We start from the raw sequence: 15,953 nt of genomic DNA, 5'->3' as shown, positions 1-15,953 counted from the left end.
TCGACATAGCTCGGGGTTGGGGCGCGGAGGGGGATGTGGACGGCAGTCATTCCGTGCGTCCGTCCCCTGCAGTGTCCCCAGCACAAAGGGGACACCAGCCACCTCTTGCAGCATGAAGAGACCTCACCCGCTGGCCGGACACTCCCGGCTCCACCTGGGGTCCAACCGTGGAGCTCACTTACTGAATTAAACCACTCGCCTTGCCCCGAGCATCCCCATTTCTTCATCCCTGGGTGTGGGGCGGGGCCCTCTGGCTGCAAGGATGGACGCCAAAGGGGGTCTGTCGCCCACTGAGCAAGGCCCGGACCCCCCCGGAGGGACCTCGGCCAGGCTCTTGACCGCTCCCAGCCTCACAGGTCCACAAAGCAAGGCCAGCAGCCCCCACGGGCAGAGCAGGTGTGGGGCCTGGACGAGGCACCGTCCCCCCCCCCACCCGGCCGCGAGGGCCCAGTGGGCCGAGCCCCAGGCATACCAGGCTGCCCAACACTGCCGCTGACCCTCCAGGGCTGGGGCTGGAACCTTCCGAGCCCCTCTGTCGGGTCACCTGGAAGGGGACAGACCTTCTGCTCTGAGGTCAGGGTGAGGCCGACGCCCAGGGAACGAGGAACCCACGGGCGGCAGGACTTCCCCAAGCCCAGCCTACCCCACCCTCTTCCCAGAAACCACATGCACGCTCCTTGGGTCACTCCTTGGCACACCAGACAGAGCCCGGTCCTGCCCTTGGAGGAGGGCCTGGTCCCGGTCACCGGCCCCAGGCCTCAGGAGCACAGGCGACCACCAGCCAGACCCTCCTGGGGATACATGCGTAGGTCACCCGCGCCTCCTACGGGGACACCGCCCGACTCGCTGGGGCCAAGGCCGGGGGGTCTCAAAGGCTGGGGGGCTCCTTTCTTGCCTACAGTCAACGTCTTGTGACAGAGGGCCAAGCCAGTGGGTCAGGGCAGGGAGCGGCCTCCAGGAACGTCCCCCCAGCGCCAAGATGTCAGCGCCCAGGGCCCACTCATTCCCCACTGACTGTCTCCAGCGCTCCCGATGAGGAAGCTGAGGCTGAGTGGGCTGCAGCAGCGGCCGCCACGCCAGCACCACCCTTGGGAGCCACCTCACCCACCCCACACTTCCTGCCAAGCCTGGCTCCAAGGGGTGTGAGGAGGCCCGGGGTCTGCTCTCCGGTCAGATGGACAGACGGAGAACCCACAGCCCGGAGCGCAGCTGGAGGAGGCCCCCGGGCTCCAGGCTGAAGGCTGGGGCACGCAGCACGGGGGTGCAGGCACATGCCAGTCCGTCCTCCTGATTTCAGGGTCTGCTCCTGTTTCACACGCGGCTCCAGGGCGCAGGGGAGCCGGTCCGGAGACGGTCCCAGAGCACAAGGCACCCTGAGGCCTGCTCACCGCCGCCACCGCTAACGGGGCAGGAGGAGACAGTCAGGGCACTGCCGCCTGCGAGCAAACACCACACCCCTCACCCCGGGTCCACGCCAGCCTTGCCCTCCATCTGGGATGCCCAAGTGCTACGGAGATAGCCACCGCTGACGCCCACCCTTGTGACAACGCTTCTGCTCAGACACAGGGACACATTAGCGCATCCACACGCCGCAGCCCAGCAAGGTCACACGGAAAGTGTCCCGGATGGGAGAGCGCTCGTGCAGAGGGCCTGGGGCTGGTACAGAGGGCCTGGGGCTGGTACAGAGGGCCTGGGGCTGGTACAGAGGGCCTGGGGCTGGTGCAGAGGGCCTGGGGCTGGGGCGAGACGGGCCACACACTGTTAGAGGAGGCCGGGCCGGCCAGAACACGCATGAGGGCACGTGCCCAGCTGGGCCTGGAGAGGGTCTCAGACCTGCCCCAGGGTGAGCACCCAGGCCAGGGCACCACCTCCAGCTTTGCTCCTCTGTACCGGCGACCTGGTGCAAGTCACTTCACTCCTCCCCCAAACAAGCTTGCTGATAAGAGCACCCTGCGGACCAAAGATGCTCAAACTACTGCACAGTTGCACTCATCTCACGCGCGAGCAAAGTGATGCTCAAAATTCTCCAAGCCAGGCTTCAACAACACGTGAACCGCGAACTTCCAGATGATCAAGCTGGTTATAGAAAAGGCAGAGGAACCAGAGATCAAATTGCCAACATCCACTGGGTCATCAAAAAAGCAAGAGAGTTCCCGAAAAACATCTATGTCCGCTTTATTGACTATGCCAAAGCCTCTGTGTGGATCACAATAAACTGTGGAGAATTCTGGAAGAGTTGGGAATACCAGACCACCTCACCTGCCTCTTGAGAAATCTATATGCAGGTCAGGAAGCAACAGTTGGAACTGGTCATGGAACAACAGACTGGTTCCAAATAGGAAAAGGAGTATGTCAAGGCTGTATGTTGTCACCATACTTTTTTAACTTATATGCAGAGTACATCATGAGAAACGCTGGGCTGGAGGACGCACAAGCTGGAATCAAGATTGCCAGGAGAAGTATCAATAACCTCATATATGCAGATGACACCACCCTTATGGCAGAAAGTGAAGAAGAACTAAAGAGCCTCTTGATGAAAGTGAAAGAGGAGACTGAAAAAGTTGGTTTAAAGCTCAACATTCAGAAAACTACGATCATGGCATCCGGTCCCATCACTTCACGGCAAATAGATGGGGAAACAGTGAAAACAGTGGCTGACTATTTTTCTGGGCTCCAAAATCACTGCAGATGGTGACTGCAGCCACGAAATTAAAAGATGCTTACTCCTTGGAAGGAAAGTTATGACCAACCTAGAGAGCATGTTAAAAAGCAGAGACATTACTTTGCCAACAAAGGTCCGTCTAGTCAATGTTATGATTTTTCCAGTAGTCACGTATAGATGTGAGAGTTGAACTATAAGGAAAGCTGAGTGCCGAAGAATTGATGCTTTTGAACTGTGGTGTTGGAGAAGACTCTCGAGAGTTCCTTGGACTGAAAGGAGATCCAACCAGTCCAACCTAAAGGAAATCAGTCCTGAATGTTCATTGGAAAGACTGATGTTGAAGCTGAAACTCCAATACTTTGGCCACCTGATGCGAAGAGCTGACTCACTGGAAAAGACCTTGATGCTGGGAAAGACTGAAGGCAGGGGGAGAAGGGGATGACAGAGGATGAGATGGTTGGATGGCATCACCGACTCAATGGACATGAGTTTGAGCAAGCTCCGGGAGCTGGTGATGGACAAGGAGGCCTGGCATGCCGCAGTCCGTGGGGTCACAAAGAGTCAGACACGACTGAACTGAACTGAACTGACTGAGGACCAAAAGAGGCAGCTCTCCCAGGCTCTTCCAGAGCCACCTGGCCCAGCACTGGGCCCAGAACCTCGGGGTGGAGGGCACCCCACTCAGCCCAGACCCCAACACCAGGCCGAGATGATAACAGGGGAGCTCAGTGAGGATACAGAGGCCAGAAAGCGCATGCTGGGTGGGGGCCAAGGAGAGGCCCGGGTCCCACTGCTCCTCGCAGGAGCCACGGCCGGAGGCTTCAGACCGGCCACATTTGCTGTTGGCCAGTGCCAGACCAGGGCATGTGCGTGAGCCCTGCACGCTGGGAGCCACCCGCCGGGGCTTCCCACGGTCGACCAAGGGGGATACTGGCTTGACCCCAGTAGCGTCCGTTGCTTCTCTCGTATCTTTAGGCTCTTCTGTGCCGCGGCAGGCTCCCTCGGCCACAGGACCCACACGGCTCCTGGCAGCATTGCCACAGGCCAGCACGTCAGGGTCCAGGGGCGTGAGGAGTGGCCCTCATCTCGGCTCCTCCTCCAGCTCCTCTCGGGGGTGTCTCTGGACCGCTCACCCGCCCAGGAACCTGGCTCACCATTCGTCCAGCGAGGTTATCACTTTCTGCCCACCCTGCCACAGGCCGGAACCGTCAAGGCCAAGTCCATACCACAGGGCCCTTCCCGCCTCCTTCTCACTTCAGCATTTCAGGATCTGGTCTCTGTTCAGCTTTAACCCGTTTATTTTTACCCTGTTATCTCTGATGCTAATATTTTTCATACCTTTTCTTCTTTCTTTGATGTTGTCGGTTAACCCTCACTCTCTTGGAGAGTGTTTTATTTTGTTGCCTCACTTCCTTCTTGGGGTCCACCTTGTATTCCTCAGCCAAATTTTAGGTTGGGCCCTCTCACTGGCTTCTTCCCGGGGTCCCTCACAGGCTGGGAGAGGGGAGCAGCCCACGATGGGGCAGGCGACACCCACGGTCAGGCTGGGTCTCTGCCCGGGACCAAGGCAGAGAGACAGCCACGTGTCCCGAAGGGAGGGAGCCAGAGAGGAAAGGGAGAGGCTCAAGAGGGAAGGAGGAGCCGGCCAGGACCCCAGGGCGGAGGCTGGGGAAGCAGAGTCCTGGTGCCCCCGGCCCGGGAACCCTGGCGAGGGGCGGATGACTCACTGCTGGCCTCCCTCCCAACCCCTCGGCCTGGGCCTGTGGGGGGCCTGGCTGGCCTGACCGTTCCCAGGAGCGCTGACACTGCCCCATTGTTCGGAGGCCCAGGGCGGGGAAGGTCTGGCCGGGGGCCCGGGTTGGCGGGAAAGGGGCCCGGTCCCTGTCCCTCCCTCTCCAGCAGCCTTGACGGACAGGAGGCGGGAGGACGGGGAGGTGGGGGCCTCCCTCTTGCACACTGCCCCTCCCCAAGCCAGGGGTCCTGCGGGATCCTACACGCCAGCCCCGCACCCCGAGTGCAGTCCCAGCCACAGCCGGGAGGCGAGCCTCGGGTTCAAGGCCGTCGCCCCGCTGGTGCTGCAGCAGGACGGCCTGCCCCGACCGCCGCCCGCTGTCCCCCCCTGCCGTCAGGTCACCCCAGGACACCCCGACGGCCCAGTCAGGCCAGGGAGCGGTGCCCTCAGGGGACCTCGGGGCTGGAGGGGCGGGCCTCTGCTGCCTGGGGACTCCAGACCCGGCCCTGCCTCGCGGGGTGGGCAGCTCCAGGCAAGGCCCCCAGCCACCACAGCCTCGGGCAGCGTGGCCTCAGCTCTCTGTCCAGCGCCCCCTCCCGACCCCCACCGTGGGCCCAGCAGCCCTGGGAAGCCTCCCCAGACCCCGACAGGCCAAGGGCCCGTCCAGCCCTGTAGTCTGCCTGCGGGGCCACCACGCACGAGGCAAACACTCTCCTCCAACCCTCGGCCTAACTGAGGCTCCCAGAGGTGAGGCGGTTCCTGACGGTCCTCCCGAGGGAGGAGCAGAGCTCCTGAGGGCCGGCCCCGAACCTCCTCCTGGCTGGGGACCTGCCACCGCCTGGGGCAGCCTGTCCTGGGTGTGGGGGGGGCATGGCTCCATGGGGCCACAGGGACACTCTCTCCCTCCCTGGGGAGACGGCCATGGGGGTCACTCCTCTGTGGCCAGGAAAGTCAGCAGAGAGGACTGGGCGGCGGGGTAGGGGGGTGCTCCTGGGTGGGGGTGCTCCCCCAGGCCCCAGTCCACCACGTCTGCCTCCCCTGGCCCCGGGGGCCTCTCAGAGAGGGTCCCCGACTCATCCTGTTCCACCGAACCTCTGCCCCCACCACACACCGGGCTCTCCTGTGTCTCCTGCTTTCATCCAGGCCTCCTTACGGCCACTGCCGCAGCAGGGGTACTTGTGCGTGGGTGGCAGAGACATCTCAAGACCCAGAGTGAGCTCTGCAAACACAGACCAGCTCTGGGCCTGGCTCCTCCGCCCGCGTCTTCCTGCTCCCACCCCATAAAGGCCCGACCTCAGGTGCCCAGTGGCACCTCCTATGCGGTTCTCAGGAACCGCCCGCTACGAGGACGGTGCCTGCGCCCTCCCCACAGGCAGCCCCGAGCCCGGCCCTGGGGAGGGGCTCCGGGGGTCCTCCAGGCAGCAGGTGAGTCAGTGTGGAGACCGCCGGTGTGGGGCTGCCCCGCCTGCTTCCCAAGGCCTTGCCCTGGAACAGCTGCCCGTGGGTGCCCGGCTGCTTGGGGAACCTCGGGCCTGGGGCAGGGCGGGCTAGGGTGGCGGGGTGAGCGGGTGTCTCTTTCTCAATCCTCTTCCTTCCCCAGAGCGGGCCCAGCCGCCGCTGACCACAGCGCTTCAGCATCCTGCTCACATCCTCAAGAGGACAGATGGCTCTGGTCTCGGAGAGCTCGCGTTCTTCCTGTCAGAACTCCCCAGGCCGGTGCCAGGAACCTCAGGACAGCTGGGGAGCTCAGGGAGGGACTCCGTCCCTTGCTCCAATTTTATACAAATGGACGCCAGGGCTAGTGGAACTGAGGCCGCAGGAGGGCCAGAACCGGGGTCTGCAGCCATCCTGGGGCTCTCCCTCACCCTGCCCCCAGGCTGGGGACACCTCCTCTGCAGTGCAGCTTAGGGTCTGGAGCCAGATGAGATGGGGTCCAGGGTTTCCCACCCCCACCCCCGAGCAGCCCCCCTGTGAGGCCAGGAGCCGGCAGGGGGTGCCCCAGTCCTGGTGCATGCCAGGCAGCAAAGTATCGGGCTGGGGTCCCTCAGAGTTGGGGGGATTCCAGAGAAGTCAGGAGGTAGGGGTTAGGGGAGGACTTGTGGGATAAGGGGCGCGTGGGGTGCAGGGCAGCACCCACAAGCTCCCAAGACAGGGCGGGGTACATGGTGGTTACCCCTCCCACTGGAGACTGAGGTTCTCCCTGCAGGCGCCGTGGACTCCAACAACAGCTGGGTGGGCCAGCAGGGAGGCCGTGGGGGCCGGGCATGGACCGCGGGGGCCCTGGGCCCCTCTACCGCATCCAGCTCACGGCACAGATCCCACCCAGCCTCCGACGGGATGGCCGCCCTGCGCTCCTAGCAGCTTCAAGCCTCTCATCCTGTGCGGAGGGACGGGGGCACGGCCACTCCATCTCTGCCCACGAGGGTCAAACCCGCCCGGAAATCACGGACCTGCCGGCCGGGGCCCCGCCCCCAGCCTGGCAGCTGCCTGGCCATCAGGGGACCCAGCAGCTCGGTGCCAGCTGCTTGCACCTCTGGGAAAAAGGTCTTCCTTTCCTGACCTCAAACAGGAGGGGAGGAAGCAGCTGGAGTGAGGGAGGAGGGGGCAGGGTGAGTCTCCAGGGTCGCCTCCCTCCCCTGCACCTGTCCACGCAGGGCTCCCAGATCTGGTGTTCTGGATCCTTCTCCACCACTCTCCTACAGGGCCCCATGGGGGGGGGCGGGGGGCGGCGCTGGCTGTCTAGGACTCAATGACCAGGTCTCCCTGTGGCTCGTGGCTCAGGGGGGCTCAGTCTGACCCCAGCCTTGGTCCCAGTGTATGTCTCCAGGGAGGAACAGCCACAGAAAAAGGAACGCCTTCCACTTAGGATTGGGGGCCCCTGATCCCTCGCCTCAGTCTCCCCGTGTGAACCCCTGCGGGGACCCCCGCATCCAGGCGGCTGGAGTGGTGATGGCAGAGGACACAGGAGCTGGAGCCCAGAGCCAGGGGCTGTGGTGGAAACGCAGAGGGGCCCCAGCAAGATCCTCGCACTGCCGCCCGCTGTGATGCGATCGGGAGCTTCACCGCCAGCGGCACAGGGCTCTCGGGGTGACGGGGCACCCGCGTCTCTGACACCCAGCAGGAGCTAAACACGCCCGGCCTGCAGCTGGCCAGGCTGCCTGCCTGCTCTACCAGGGACTTCCCTCCTCTGCGCCAGGCCCACAGGGGCATTGCAGGGCACGGGCCCTCAGGTGGGGCCCTGTCCTTCACCAGGAGCAGACGGAGCAGGGAAAAGCAGACAGGGAGCACGGTGACCAGTGCACAGGCTGCGGGCGTGCACCCAGCTCTGGGAGGTGCGGTAGGGTCCAGGGAGGGTCCCTGAGGACCAGGCAGGACGGACACTCAGGCCTTTTATTAAACTGCTCCTGAGGGAGGCAGCGGCTGTGGGGAGGCCCAGATGGGCCGAGAGGCTCCCCGTCCACGCCTGGCCCAGGGCCGGGTACACAGGGCGCCCAGGGCGAACGGGAGGCCCAGGGGGCAGCAGCTTTCTGAGGGGGCCCACCCCTGCCCCCTGCCCCAGGGACAGGACTCGGAGTGGGGTGGCATAGCTTCCCAGCCAGGTGGACTGTGGGTGCCGCCCTAGCTCCTAAGGCTTCAGGGTCAAGCCAGGGTCTACCCTGGCATCCCAGGCCCCGAGGTCACACCCTGACCTCCCGTCACCTTGCTGGGGCGGGGGGCAGTGGGCAGCCAGCAGTGAGGGGCAGGGGTTAGGCTGGCTCTTCCCTGGCCGGGGGCAGTGGGTGGGGACCTGGAGGTCTCTAAAGCCACAGAAGAGTGAGGCTGGATTACAACATGGAGGGGGGAGAGAGGGAGGGGGTGGGCAGGGCCCCCCAGATGGAGCTGCGGCGTCTGCACAGGGTCGGGGGCGGGTGGGTAGGCCCCACCCTGGGTCTGGGCTACGTCTCCCAGTGTGGGCTCCTTTGCAGCGTCTCACTTAACTTCCCCGAGGACTCCCGGAGTCAGAACTGCTTTCCCTCCGTTTCCCGAGGAAGGAGCTCAAGTCCAGAGACGCACTTAACATGTGACGAGGGCAGGCTGCTGCTCCACGCTGGGAAACCCACCCTCCTCATCTGCCTGCTGGGAGGAGCCCTGCGCCTGGGAGAAGGCCCCCCAGGGAGGTCTTCCCCAGGGCTGGCTCAGCGCCCAGCCGTGGGGGAGCCCACCCTGGTCCCAGCACTCAGGGCGGTCACCGTCCGCTTGGAGACTCGGGGCTGGGCCCGCCCTCCCTCTGCAGGCTCCAGCAGGCAAGACACCCACACCCCACCCAGCGGCCTGGGACCGGCGTGCTTGGCAGTGGGCCGCCCCTACCCTGGGCTCAGCCAGTAGACAATAAACATCTGATTCATAAGGAAGCAGACGGCACTTCTCGGAATCGGAACGTGGCCGTGGCGGAAGGGGTATGGATACCAAGAGGGTGCCCTGCCAGCTCCTCAGGCCATCGCCTAGGTGACGGGGCCCACACCTTTCTAGGGCAAGGGGTGCTGGGTCCCACCGTGGCTGGCCCACAGGGGCCGAGGATCAGTCATCTCTGGACCCTGGGGCCAGGGGTGAGAGAAGCACCAGGTCTCAGTGTGGTTCCCGACCTGGGGGGATGGGCAGGGGTCAGCCTGCAGGTGGCCCCAGAGCCGGAACCTCAGGATCTCTGCTGTCCAGGGAGAAGGGGCGCGGTGGGGAGACTCAAGTCCCGTGCCCCGCCCCCCCACATCTGAGCACTTCACTCCCACTGCACCTGGAGTTGGCGCGCGGCTCAGGAGCCTGGCCCCCGAGCCCTAGTCCATCCGTGTGGCCCAGAGCTGGGGCCTTCTAGCACCCAAATCGCGAAGTGTCATTCACGAAAGAGGCGCGGGTCTCCTGGCCGCGGCCGAGAGGCAGCCCCATTTCTCCTGGCATCGTCCTGCCTACCCTCTGGTGCCCAGGCCCAGCATGGTGAGCAGGCTGCCCAGGCAGTGCCGCACTGCTGGGCCTACAGAGCCCAGCTACAGAGCCCAGAATGCTCCCCGCCCCTCAGCCCCCGCCTCTGGGACTTTGGCGGCCCACGTGTGGGACTGTCACAGCCCTTGGATGACTGGTCAGACCACTGGAGAGAGTCAGAGGCCTTCTGACGACAGGCCACCTGCCTGTGGGTAGGATTTCCTCCTGACCACCCCTCTCTCTGCCCCCCAGGCCCCTCTGCATGGTCATCCACCCCCCCATCCATACTCCCACCACATCCAAACACACCAGCCACTCCAGTCAAACTGGTCTGCCACCCTCTGCACTTCCAGCCTCTGGTTCAGTCTGTTCCTACCTCCATGGCTGCCCTCTTGGCTCAGACAATCCTCCTCCTGACGGCAAAAACTTCCTTCACCGGCCACCTGCCATTCACCTCCCTTGGCCAGGCTGCCTGTGCTGCCTAGAAAACCACGTATGTGCATGCCCAGGACTTACTGAGATCACCTAACGAGCCAGCCAATGAGGGGAGAGCGGGGCCTGCCAGTCACTGACCCTTGGAGTCTCCGATAGAGCATCAAGGACAGAAACCAGGAGGACCCACGTGGCTGCCTGATCCTGGCCACTCCTGAGAGACTCGGGCCTTGGCCACGAGACCCAAGCAGCAGGGACCTGGAGCCTGCCCTTTGCCCTTGACCTCTCCAGGTCCCGCCCCCTCCCAAGCAGCCGCTGCCTGGCTATCCCTGCTCGCTAGCCCAGAGGGCTGTAGAAAGCACCCCCACTGGCCCACAGTTACTGGACACCAACCACAAGCCACCACCAGCCCCCAGACCTTCACAGACACCTGTGAGCGGTTCACTATCCCCCTTTTAAAATGAGGAAACCGAGGCTCAGCAGGGTGAGGCCTCCTGGCCAGACCACACAGCTGGTAAAGAGTGGCAGCCGAATTGGAAGCCAGGACCCAGCCCCTCTGCATGTCTCTCTGTGCCCCCTAGGCCTCCCATAGGTCGGCCTGCAAGCTTGCCGGGTTCCACGTTAGGGGAGCGACATCGGGGGCTGACTCAGCACCTCACTTTTTTCTGTCCACGTGAACGGAAAGGGCCAAGGGAGGTTTGGAGTCACCTACCCTCCTGTCTCTCCCAAGCTGGCCTCCTTGGTGGGCTCCTCCCTGACTCTGCAGGCCTGAGAGGCTCCCCAAAAAGGGCAGGCCCTCTGTCAGCGCCCCTCTTTCCAGCTGACTAACAGGGATCAGTATGGGCCACCTACTCCTCTGTCCTGCCTACTCCTCTGGCCAGGGTGCACCCCAACATGGGGCACAGAGCCAACTAACAGAGTGGAAGGGAGGGGAATCTGACAGAGTTCTCACACTAGAGCCCCCATGCTGGCCCCCTGGCCTGCCAGCAGTGCTGGAGACGGTGGGATGAAGACCAGAAGGTAACAGATCCCAGGCCCCACCTCCAGTCTCAGGAGCCTGGGCCAGAGAGGGCAGGGGACTGATCCAGGGTCACACTCATTCACTGCTGGGCTAAACATAATCCTAGAAACCTACCCTGACTCCAGAACTTCCCTGCCTCCTTGGCTGTCAGACTGTCAGGAAAAAATTCTACACATTTTATCATCTTCATCCTAGAAACCTACCCTGACTCCAGGATTTCCCTGCCTCCTTGGCTGTCAGATTGACCGGAAAAAATTCTACACATTTTATCATCTTCATCACAGCAGATAACATTTCCTGAGCCCCCTTTTTGCTGGGGCCTGATTACAGCCTCGTTAGCAAGATCACATGCCCCTCGTCCATACAGAGCTCTTGCCTGAAGCCAGGGCCACTTAGGAGTGGTTCTTTACTCAGCACGGCCACCTGGCCAGCTGGCATGGGCGTCACGGGTGCTGACAGATGGGCAAACTGAGGCAGAGAGAGAGGATGTGAGGCACTGGGGCTCCAACAGGGACGCAGAGGGGGTGGGCCCTGGGCCTATACACTGCTGCAGGGTTCAGGCCCAAGCAACACCCCCAGTGGGAGCCACTGTCAACACTTCACCAGAGGCAGGCCAGGCCCAGAGCAACAGGAAAGAGCTGGGCTGCTGGGAGGGGCCGGGCCCACATGTGGAAGGAAAGCTGTCCTCAACCTCCAGCTCTCTGACACTCACTGTTCCCCAGAAACGACTCGCAGACACCCCCAGAGCCACGGGGCCATCAGTCACTCACATTCAGTGTGAGTCAGCTCCAGCGGGCAGCTTTTCTCCACCCTTCGCTGCGCGGGCCAAGGGAAGGAGAAGTTTGGATTACCGGGAGGAGGTGGGCGCAAACTCGCCGCCCGGGCCTTCGGAGGCCGGGTCTGGTGGGTCGTGTAATAGAGAGCTGCGGCGGTCCGCGAGCCCCAGGGGTCTGGGGAAGCGGGGGCCAGAGGAACGAGGGGGACGCGGAGCAGACGTGACGTCCCGGCCCCCGCTCCTAGGCCTCCAGGGTGCACCCTGCGCACCCCGAACTCGCGCGCTTTCTCGGGCAGTGTGGCGCCGGTCGCCGGGCCTGGCGCGCGCTGGAGCTGACCGGCCCCCGCCCGCCCTCTCGATAGAACCCCGGTCCCGAAGACTCTCCAGTTAGCCCGGGGGACTCGATCGCGCCCCGCCCGCGCCCCGCCGCCGTGCCTTACCTGCCGAGGCTCTGCTCCCAGCCGGCGGACCCTGCGTGCCTGCGGCGGCTCCCGGGTCAGCCGCCAGGCGCTCCCGCCCGTGGGGCGGGTAGCCACGAGTTGGATCCGGCCAGGAGCTCTGCCCGCCCCCTCTGTCTGGCCCCGCCCCCGGGTGGTACCCGCCCCTTTGATCTGGCCCCGCCCCGCCCGCCCCGCCCCCTCAGGCTCCTCGCCCAGTCCCAGTCTTCCCGGCCCCGCCCCTTCTGCATGGCCCCGCCCCTAGCTCGTGTCCCTTTGGTCTGGCCCCGCCCCGTCTTTGTCCTCCCGGCCCCGCCCCTCTACCTGGCCCTGCCCTCACCCAGCGCCACCTCCCCAGACTCCGGCCGGTCCACGGCTCGCCTTTACTCCCTTCTCCGCGATGTCGGCCCCGCCTCCTATGGCTCTCTAGGCCCACCCCACCGACTCCTTTTGCAGTCTGGAGGTCTCCGCGCGCAGCTAGCGGGTCTCCGAGTTCGAGGTTGGGTGCAGGTCAGGATCTCAGAGCCCGGGAACCCCCCGTCTTTCCCCACTCCTGGTCCCGAGGCGAGAAGCCTGCGGGGCTGGCTGCCGGTGTGGACGCCATTCCCGCACCTCACACAACAGATGCGCATCCCTGGAGGAGGCATACCCAGGCTGTGGGGGTGCTCAGAGCTGGCAACTGGACAGAACGTGGGCCCTGTCACTATCCACCTGTCCCAGAGCAGCGAATGGGTCCCAGGCCCCAGAAAGACTGTCCTTGGCTACAGAGCACGCTCAGAGTCAGAGGCGATAACTGAGTTGAGGGAAGTGGGAAAGGCCGGAACCAAGAGGCTGTGCCCACTGGGGGAAAAATCAGGACCGAGGGGGAGCAGCGCAGAAGGACACAGCGCCAGGAGGGGCAGCTGGAGGCGGGGGGTACCCAATCAGCAGGGCCTCAGTTTCTTCTTCTGTGAGACCAGGAGGGGCCCGGCTGTTGGAGAGGCGACCAGGGCGTTCTGGTGGAAGATGGGAGCGGGCAGAACTTCCCACACCCCAGCCCCTCAGCCCCAGGGTTGACAGACACTCGCTCAGCCTGGCCCAGCCTCAGGGCTGGACTCGGACCGCAGAGACCCCGCTTCCCTGTCCTCCCGGCCCACAGAGGCTGTCATGGAGGTGGCCGGGCTCACCACTAGCACCCCACGTGGTCCCCTCACTCCTGGAAAAGGGCTTTCTGTAGAAGAGGCCGGGGGAGTCCCTGACAGAGCGCTCACTGCCTCGAGGCTGGACACACGTGCTCCCTGGGGCCTGGTCCAGCAGACCCCGCGCAGGGGACTCTGGGTACCCGAGATGCTGCTGGAAATTCCCCAGGGTGTGGCTGAAACACACGTGAGCAGACTCCACCGTGCCACTGTGTCCTGGGGTGGGTGGCCGGGGAGGGGGGCAGAGCCCAGGACAGAGTGGAGCGAAGCCTGACGTCAGTGCCTCCAGCCAGAGTCCAGCCACAGTGCGGGGCAGGAAGGGGCTGGCTTCAGATGCCAAGCTCCAGGGAGATGGGGCAGAAGATGAAGAGGCGTCACCATCAGCGTCACTGCAGACAGTGTGGACAGACCAGGTGCCCCGGAGGGTTAGCACCCAAGGATGCAAGTCCAGCTGCCTCTTTGGAGAAAACCCGACAACTCACAATAAGTGGTTCTTGCCCGCCTCCCCAGCCCAGCCCCAGCCCCGGTGGGGGAAGGGGACGCTGGTTAGGACCTCAGGGCAGCTTGGTGCAGTCTGAGTCAGGAATTTCAGACTACAGGGGGCAGAGGCGGGGGGAGCTAGGCACCCAGGGGTTCCCACTGGAGCTGGCAGGACTGGTGTGGGTGAGGAGGAGGGTCTCATCTCTGGGGGAGGGCATGCAGGTAGGTGAGCAGAGGTGAGGCAGGGACCCCTGGCTGAGGTGTGGAGGGTCTCTGCAGAGCAGGTCCAGCCTAAAGGCACACAGGTGACACTTGAACCAGATTCTCGGGACAATGGCCCAAGAGCTGGACCTGCTGCCTGCCACGCCCACCACTAGGGTACTGAGTTGGTGGGCGGTGCCAGGGCCCAGCACATCCAGAGGCGGCTGGAGGTGGGGGATAGGACCCTGCTAAGATTGTGACAGGGAGGGCACAGACTGCTGCGGGTCTAGGGCTCATCGCCTCCCCAAAAGCCCCAGGGTTGTATGCAGCACCTGGTTAGCCCTGACCAGGCCCAGAGTCACCACTGGCCTCCGTGCCAACTGCACACTCAGGCTCACGGCCCACGGCCCACCCACCGGCTCTCCCTGGTGCCTCTAAACATCACAGGCTTAACAGATCCTTAAGCACCTCATTTCCCCAGCCTCTCCTTCTCAGCAACCTCTGAGTCATCCTGGCCAGCCGTCTGTCTGGCAGTCCCGGCGGCTCTATCTGCAAAGTGCACCCCGAATCCTGCCCCTTCCCCTCCCCTGATCTCCCTGGCTCCTGGCCCAGCCTGACGGTGTCTACGGTCACACCAGCGGCGTGAAACCCCATGTCCGCTCATGTCACCTCCCCGCGCTGGGCCCTGAGCCCTCCCCAGGGGCGCACGCCGCATAGTTCTGCCCTTCCCTTTCTGGTTCCCGCCTAGGGGCCTCCGGGCTTCCTGCTCCCCGCTCCTGGATCGCTGCGACCAGACTCCTGTGTCTCACTATCATGCCGTTAGACACCCCTCGCTTCTCTTTCTAAGGCTGTCCACTGCCCTCCTGCCCCTCCCACCCACCCTGCTTTGTACCCACACATCTTTGTACTTGTTGTGGCTGCGTCCCCAGGGCACCGGTGCCTTCCGGGCACGGAATAGATGCTCGCTAAGCGGCTGGTGAATGAACAGACCAGGGCCTCAAGGGGCAGCCCCAAAGGAAACAGCAGGTTTAGGCAGAGTTGCCCAGCTGGCCCCCGTCTCCTGAGGACTGTGGAAGCTTCAGCCTTCTGGCCCATCCCAGCCCCAGGGCCCACACTCAGGGTGTTCCCAGCTGCTCCTCCCCAGGCTGGCTGTGGGGAGCAGGTGCTCTGAGCCCCTCGGCGGGCCGCTCTGGGCCAGGGCCGGGGCCGGGGCGCGCCGCTGGACCTCTCAACAGAGGTCCCTCTGAACCGCAGGCCCAGCCCCGGTGGGCGTCCTGTGTCTTTGCTGGAACCAAGCGGGGAGCGGCAGAGCGGGCGCCAGGACCAGAGAGAGGGCGGTGGCAGGTGGCTCCTGGGACGCCGGCGCGCCAGGCTAGAGATGAGCGAGAGTTCCTGAGCTGGTCTCCCCTCTGCACCCCCTGCCCCACCCCGATCGCTCCTGAGAGTCAGCTCAGGCTCCCCCGCCGCAGGAGCCCTCCAGGTCCCCCCACACGCCTGCCTGCCCAGGTGCCCACCCGCCACACTGCACAGAACTCCTGTACTTTTTCACAGCGGCCCTTCACCCCCCACCCCCCACCCCCTGGGACTGGGCCCCCTCGGTCAGTTCTGGGCCCCAGGACAGGGTCCTGCTCGGGGGCTGCCCTTGGTGGGTGGTGGCCAGGCGGTCTTCCAGCCAGGTGGCCCACCGCGAGCCCTGAGAGGACAGGGCCTGCACCCCCTCGCCCACCACCCTGCCCTCCTGCCCAGAGCAGGCCTGGCCTGAGAGTGTGGGTCGGCGTCCAGGCCCATCAGTCGGGGCGGGGGTCCTGAGCTGGGCCTAATGACCTGGGAGGGGTCTCCCAGGCAGGGGCAAAGCCTCCACACAGCCTGGGGCAGGAGGAAAATGAGTCTGGGCTGTGATGCCAGCTCAAGGGTCGGCCGGTGACCCCCGCCCCCGACCTGGCCGGCTGCCCGCTGCCCGCGGGGCTGAACCTTGACGGCCCCCAAGAGCACCCCCTGCACGGATCAGCGGTAGCCTCCGTTCTCCGAGAGGGCTGTTTGGGTAAATTTTCTCCCCAACGGGGTCAGGCAGTCCCATTAGCAAGA

General features: G+C 64.3%; 1 protein-coding gene across 2 annotated transcripts in view; it reads right to left on the bottom strand.

Annotated features, from left to right (window-relative positions):
- The window catches only part of SH3BP2 (SH3 domain binding protein 2), a 47,408-nt gene that overhangs the window by 28,044 nt on the left and 3,411 nt on the right, over positions 1 to 15,953 (bottom strand). The window contains exon 1 of one of the 2 annotated variants that reach the window (XM_065914550.1): positions 12,013 to 12,133. The exons of the other annotated variant lie outside the window; for it this stretch is intronic. The gene's annotated coding sequence lies outside the window, so the exon portion shown is untranslated. Of the gene's footprint in view, positions 1 to 12,012; positions 12,134 to 15,953 lie in introns of those variants that run through there. 2 annotated transcript variants of the gene reach the window in all.

Source organism: Muntiacus reevesi, chromosome 22, assembly GCF_963930625.1.
Source record: "Muntiacus reevesi chromosome 22, mMunRee1.1, whole genome shotgun sequence".
NCBI lineage: Eukaryota > Metazoa > Chordata > Mammalia > Artiodactyla > Cervidae > Muntiacus > Muntiacus reevesi.
This window is presented reverse-complemented; position numbering and strand designations above follow the sequence as displayed.